At 44.9% G+C, this 7,457-nt stretch overlaps 1 pseudogene; it reads right to left on the reverse strand.

Annotated features, from left to right (window-relative positions):
* Positions 1-4,406: 4,406 nt before the first annotated feature.
* LOC136144730 (elongation factor 2 pseudogene) lies at positions 4,407-7,125 on the reverse strand (annotated as a pseudogene).
* Positions 7,126-7,457: the final 332 nt, after the last annotated feature.

Raw genomic sequence — 7,457 nt, forward strand, 5'->3', positions numbered from 1 at the left:
TTATAGAAAGGGTATGTATGGAGCTATAGAGGCAATGAAGTGTAAAGAGAAGGATTCAGGAAACCTGCTTTTGACCCTGGCCCTACCACAAACGGATAGAATGATTGTGACAAATCTTTTGGCTTCCTAGAGAGTTTTGATGCACTCATCAATAAAGTGATCAAAGACCTTACCTGAAAGGTCTATTCCAAGTCTGAAGTCCTTCAATTTTACGTCTGTCCATCTCCAGATCTAAAGCACCTGTAAAGAGGTAGTAATCCTCTCATGAAGATGTTGTGGCCACAGGAATCAAGTGTTTATTGTTCTTCCAGAGAACTGAGAGGCATCAGTTATCCGTTCCCAGGAACTGTAACAATCAGTAGCGTTGAAAAGAACAAGGACTAGATTTTCCAAGTCCTTCCCTGAGCCTCGGTTTTCTTTTCTGGAAAATATAGAGAATAATTGCCTCAAAATTATTGCCTTTTCAATTTAGGATCAAATGAGATAATGTATGTGAAGGTATTTTGTGAATTCTGAAAAATATATGCTTAATATGAGAAACCCTTAGTGCTGCATAATTTTTAAAAATTACCTTGAGGAAGTAGAGGCCTTATCAGTATACAAATTCATGTTATAAAGTCAGCTCCATTCTTGTCTCCCTAGTTTATGTCTCTGTTTATTTTTTTCTATGTGTAATTCATATTTTATTATATTTTCTCTAAGCCTATACGCTATCTTAAATTCTCTTTGAAATAATAGAGTATAAAACCACAAAACTTCATCCAAGCATTTTATTTAGCCCCCAAAATCCAAAGACATTTTTTAAGAAAAATTTCATAGGCAAAAATGATAGAAATAAACCTTTCTTCCTTTAAATCGCAGGATACTTCCTAGGATTTTCCATTCAGTTTATTTTCAGCTATTTCACTCCCCTGAGGATGAAGTCTGAGCAGGATGAATTCTGAACCTCATCTCTCAGTCTTACATCACATGTGGTCTGAAGATCATGACTAAAATTTAAAGATAGTCTACATTCTCCAAGGTCTCCTTGTTCAAATTTTCCACGACAGTTTTAAGTAGAGCATTATATCAGAATTTTAAATTTGCTGTTCCCAATCAAACTTTTCATGTGTTTAAACTTTCTCTGGTTTTGATGGCTCTCAGACTGTGGGAAGAGAGGTGGGGGGAATGGGATAGGAGAAGAGTGGTTTGGAATACTGTCCTCATAGGTTCTTACTTTGGTTTCCATGGTTTCCTTGGCTAGCCCTTGATGCGCTCTGGGAGTCCTGTGATCCCTGTGAAATGGTATGCACAGTGTTGTATGTATTTGCATATATATAATTTTATGGGAGAGATCCCTGCATGAGTTCATGACCCAGAAATAATTAAGAATCATGGTGAAATGCGTTCAGCCATTTCTAAACACCATGCCAGAACTAATTTTCCTGCAAATACTAATAAGCTCAGTACCAGTTTTGGAGGAAGAAAGAATTAGGTTCAAATCCTGAATTTACCTCCTATCAGCTAAGTGATCTTGGATAAATTACTAAACTCTCTAAGCCTTAGATTCCTCATGAGATGACTAAAGTGCAGTGTCTAGCAAAGTGTCAAGATCGAAGGAGTAACTAAGTCAACACTGAAGTCATTTCTGCCTTCCCTTCATCCTCTGCCTGTCCTCCACCTCCAACTTGTCGCTAAGAATTGTAGGAGTTAAATAAGCCCAACAAAGACACTGCCTGGAAGAAGATTAGAGTCTCTTTGTGCTAAGTCATGGATAGTTTTGGCTTGATGAAGGCTAATGGGAGAGGGACAGTGTTATCTTAGAGGACAGAATTTTGTTCTGGGAAATAAGGGTAGATTTTACAGGAGGGCCATCTAAACTGAGCCTCAAAGGACATTATCTTTCATGGTTACTGCTTTAAACCTAATCATTCTAAATGCTTCAACAGCCCTCTCCACTGTACTTCAATCACCTTACCCATCTCATCAGCCATTTATACTCTTGCCAGGTAACACACTTAGTACTCCCTATCTTACTTTTCTACTTGTGACCTATTTCTGACCACTTGTCAAAGCCAGAGGTGACTGTTTTCTCTCTTCCATTCCATTCTGCTCCCCCTTCAAAGGTTTACTTGAAGAGTCAAAATGGAATGATTGCAAATTCACATCTTTAACCAAAATGTGTGTAGGTGAGTGAAGAAACTTTCTTTTATATGTTGTTGTTCAGTTGCTCAGTTGTACCTGACTCTTTGCGACCCCATGGACTGCAGCACGCCCGGCTTCCCTGTCCTTCACCATCTCCTGGAGCTTGCTCAAACTTTGTATGTAGCTTAGTTTTTTAATCAGTGGACTTAACAATGACGGAACAGGATCTATGTAAGTGTGTGAATGAGAGAAACAGTGAATATTATAACAATAAGCTCATTTTATAAAATCATGGATTAAAAATATAACATAAACTATTTTGAATTAATACAAAATTTAAAAGCAAATTAAAAACCTAAATTGTGTTCTTAAATTACCCACTTTTCTAAGTCCTTAACAGTGGCCTGGGGAAAGGCCCTATATTGAATTCCAGGAGGTCTAAATTATAGTCTTTCTTGCCACCAACAAGCTGACCCTGAGAATTTTTGTCATATACTCAATAGAAATAATAATTCCAGTTGCTAATAGAATTGCTGGGAGGTACATGTGAGGGAACTCTGAAAAGTACGTTATTCCTGGTAGAAAGTCTATATACCAAATCTCAGTTGAATGATTTTCTGAAAATGTATCTAAGTACATTAGAAGACTGACCCTTACAGAACCGCATTAACATCAGCAATATTTTATTCTTTGCATTGCTGGGTTTTGTCAGCAGGGACTAGACCATGCAGCTACTTCAAACTTTTCCTTCCACTTATCCTTGCTGTGTTTATTGGTAGGGGCCCTTATTTTGGAAAAGTCAGAATCATAAGAATGAGGAACCATAAGGCATATACCTCATGTTGTGCGAAGAGAGAACCAATTACCACTCCCATGAGTACTTCAATTTATTTTAATCATTACCATAAAGGTCTTTAAATTTTGATAAAGGGAAAACCATTTCTCTCCATTTTTGAGGACATGATAAGCTAGCTATGTCCCAATGGGAGGTGTGGACACAGAAAACCTTCTGTAACTGATATCTTTTGTTAGAGATGGGTGCCAGGAACTATGAGATCACATTTCAACCTTCTTCCACCTCCCCGTCCTCCCATATCAGGAAGATCCCCTGCAGAAGGGAATGACAACCCACTCCGGTATTTTGCCTGGAGAATTCCATGGACTGAGGAGCCTGGCATGCTGCAGTCCGTGGGGTCTCAAAAGAGTTGGACATGATTGAGTGGCTAACACTATCCTCCTGTATACTCTATCTCTGCATCTAGTGATCTCATTATCAGAATTTTCAACACATGGAGTGAGAGAGGAAAACGACTATCAAAGAATCACATTTTTACTTCTAAAATGTAGAAAATAGAAGTCTATTTTTTCCAGCTTTTTGATTTAAAAAAATTATTAAAAGAATAAATCTTTTCTTCCAAAATTGAAGTTACCTCTAAAGACTCACATTTAAAAATCTGCAAGGTTAATTTAGATTTGCCTAAGAATCATTGCTGCACTTCTATTCTTTTAAATTTCTCAATTTAAGGAATCTGGGGATCAATTCTCAACAATTTCTTCAAATAAATAGATTATTAAAAACTACAGTGTAACCTTAAAACAGCAATAAACATTTATTTTCACCCAAGGTTTGTGCATCAGAAATCTAGGAGCAGCTTAGCTCAGTGGCCCCAGCTTGGAGGTCTCTCATGGGGTTGCAGTTAATCTCTGAGCCAGAGTTGTAGCCGGCAGACACCTGAAGGCTTGACTGGGGCTGGATGGTTTATTTCCAACGTGGTTCATGCACATGACTGAGGCCTTAGTTCTTTACGACCTCCCAGAGAACTGCTTAGTATCTTCATGACATGGAATCTGATTTCTCCCAGTGGGAAAGAGGTGAGAGAGTGAGCAGGAGGCCCAAACCTCAGTATCTTTTATGACCTTTCCTTGGAAATCACTTCTGCTGTATCTTAGTTGCTCAAATGAACAGCTGGACATTTGGGTCTGGAGCTTGGGGGAGTGGTCTGAGCTCCAGGAGGAAATATCATATAGCTGGTATGGTTATTGGGGCCAAATATTTTTTCAAGTGTCTGATAGACACTTGTGGTTCTTCTATTTTTTTTTAAACCTCTTAATGCGTTTATCTTTAACTTTTTTTTAGACATTAAGTTTCCCTCTCTATAAAAAAGTGTTGGTGGTTCCAACCCCTCCCCCATCCTCATCGGCCAGACCAGTCCCTGCTGCGAGGGCACTTCTGTTGCCCCTGAAATCTGGAAATAAATATTGAAAGAAATGGCATCAAGTCTTCATGTTGAGCGATGGCACGAAGTGGGCCCCAGAAACCTGTCAGGCAGAGCGTTACTGGGTCTGGATAACCTCGAGGTGTCGTGGAGAATGCGGGGGCTTGTTGCTGTGGTCACTGTCCCCGGGCGCGGAGACCGCGCCGAGGCCGCCTGCAACCTGTCCAGGCAGTTGTCCAGGGCTGGGAGGCCTTCCTTCAGGCCTTAGCGCTTGTGCGTCTCCACCACCACTTGACTGGGGCAGCTGGTGTTGTTGAAGGGGTCGCCAGGCAGGATCTGCCTGTGATTGAACACACACTAGGGGAAGGCCTGGCCACCCGTGTTGGACCTCAGGTCAGCGGTGAAGCCAAAGGACTCATTGACAGGCAGGTAGGCCTTCATGACAAATATGGGGGTGCCAGCCAGCTGGGTCTCCTTGAAGACGTGGCCCCGCTTCCTGTTCAGGACACCACAGATGCCACCAGCCACTTGTTCTGGACACTGGATCTTCACAAGGTAGATGGGCTCCGTGAGCCAGGGCTGGGCGGTCAGCGTACAGGCAGCGCCGGGCCATGGGGATGATCTGGCCGCCCCCACAGTGGATGGCATCGGTGTGCAGCGTCACATCATGAACGTCAAAGCACACGCCCCGCATGTTCTTCTTGCACAGCACCCCATCCTTGGTGGCCCGCTGGAAGCCAGCCACCACACTGTCCGTGATTTCATTGAGGTACTGCATGCCCTTGGTGATATCTGTGAGGATGCTGGGGCCCATGCCGTCAGGGCCGAAGCACCAGATCTTGCAGGCCTCGGCCACATCCCACTTATACTTCTCGGCCAGGTAGCGGGCCCGCTGCTTGAGCTCGTGGAGCAGATACCTCGCCCTTGTTGATGCCCTTGGTCAGGCCGTCGGGGAAGGGCCGTGCCTTCATGTAAAACCCATTGTGCTTGTTGGGGGACTTGGACAGGAAGAGCATGCTTGACTTCTCACTGACAGTCTCCTGGTACGAGACAACTGGCTCAGATTTCTCTTGATGGGGATGCAGGCATGGTCCTCCTCCACATCCTTGAGGCAGATCTCCAAGTGCAGCTCCCCAGCCCCCCATGATGATGTGCTCCTTGGACTCCTTGATGATGCACTGCACCATGGGGTCCGACTTTGGCCAGCCACTTCAGGCCCTCCACCAGTTTGGGCAGGTTGGCTGGGTTCTTGGCCTCCACAGCGACCCTGACGACAGGATTCACACTGAACTTCATCACCTGCATGTTGTGGGCATGCTCAAAGGTGGTGACGGTGTCGGTCTTCACCAGGAACTGGTCCATGTCCACCAGACCCATGATGTTGCCGCAAGGCACATCCTCAATGGGCTCCACATAATGGCGCATCATCAGGATTGTCCTCTGGATCAGCTTCAGGTACAGGTCCTCGTTCTCCCCAGGAGGGAGTATAGTTGGGCCCCATGATGCACACCTTCCGGCCAGTGGACACCAGCCCTGAGAAGACCTGGCCGAAGGCATAGAACTGACCTTTGTCAGAGGTTGGCACCATTTTGGAAGTGTATGTCATGAGAGGGCCTTTGGGATCACAACTTTTAATGCCCATGGCTGCTTCATCATCTGGGGGCCCCTCGTACAGGAGCTCACAGCGGTACTTCTGAGCCGTCACAGGGGAGGGCAGGTGGATGGTGATCATCTGCAGCAGGGCGCCTCCAGCAGGCAGCCAGCGGCACATCACAACCTTCAGAAGTTACTTGCCCTCCTCATCCTTATCTTCACTGTCCAACTTGATGTCCAGTTTTTCAATTAGTTTTGCCATCTCCTGTTTCTTGAAGTTCATGATTGGATCAAACACCTTGAAGATGGGGTCCAGGATGAGCTGGCAGAATGTCCACAGCAGCTTCTTGTTATTGGGGCCGTTGACTAACTTGCTGAACTTGCTGGTGTGTGGATCAAAGTACTGGTCTCCCCCCAGCTTTTTCATTATGTCCTCTACCTTCTTGGCCTGCTCAGCAGGCCCCAGCTGGCCTTCGCCCTTGGCAACAAACTTGGCCACATACAACTCTGGAAACGGCTTCAGGGTAAAGGCCCAACTGTGGAGACCAGACCTGAAGCCAACAATACCGAGGACAGGGTTGATTATGATATTGCCCATGGGGCCGCTCTCGCCCTCACCATAGGTGGAGATGATGCTGCTGACATTCCCACGATGCAATGGAAGGTCTGGTAGAGCTCCTCAGGCTCCTGTTGCAGCTCAAGCAGGGCCCAGTCCATCTTGTTCATCATCAGCACCAGCTTGATGCCCTTGGTGACGGCCTGATGCAGCGCCGTCTCTGTCTGCACACACACCACCGACACGCAGTCCACCACCACCAAGGTGCCATCGGTGACACGGAGTGCAGTTGTCACCTCTGAGGAGAAGTCCACGTGCCCAGGGGAGTCGATGAGGTTGATGAGGAAGCCAGAGCCATCCTTGCTCTGCTTGATGAAATTCAAGTTGTTGTTCTCTGAAGGCTTGTAGAAAAGGGAGACGGCCGTTGACTTGATTCTGATGATCCTGCTCATCCTTCCGGGTGTCAGTGAAGCAGGTCTCCCCAGCCTGGGCAGAGGTGATGATACCTGCCTTGCACACCAGGAAGTCCATCAGAGTGAAGTTGCCCTGGTCCACGTGGGCGATGACGGACATGTTCCTGATGTTGGCCTTCTTGTCCATGGTGAACTGGATCTGGTCTACTGTGAAGTTCACCATGATGGTGGATGGTGGTGGATTCTCCCAGGCAGATCCAAGTGAGCTAGTTTGTGCCGAGGATGGTGACAATGATGCTGGAAGAGAACCAGACCTTCTATTATGTAGCATCTATGTGTATGCTCTACCTGTTTATCTCTTAAGTATCTGACAGTTATTGTTAAACTTCACATACATTTAATACAATTGAAAATGTGTAACAAACCACCCAAATAATCCAATCTTAACAAATCTAATAGTTTTTTAATTAATTTATGTATTTTTTGCATTTTACCCTGAGAGTTTTATTTTAAATTGGAGTATAATTGACTTTCAGTGTTGTGTTAGTTCCAAGT

Source organism: Muntiacus reevesi, chromosome 12 (genome assembly GCF_963930625.1).
Source record: "Muntiacus reevesi chromosome 12, mMunRee1.1, whole genome shotgun sequence".
Taxonomy (NCBI): Eukaryota; Metazoa; Chordata; class Mammalia; order Artiodactyla; family Cervidae; genus Muntiacus; species Muntiacus reevesi.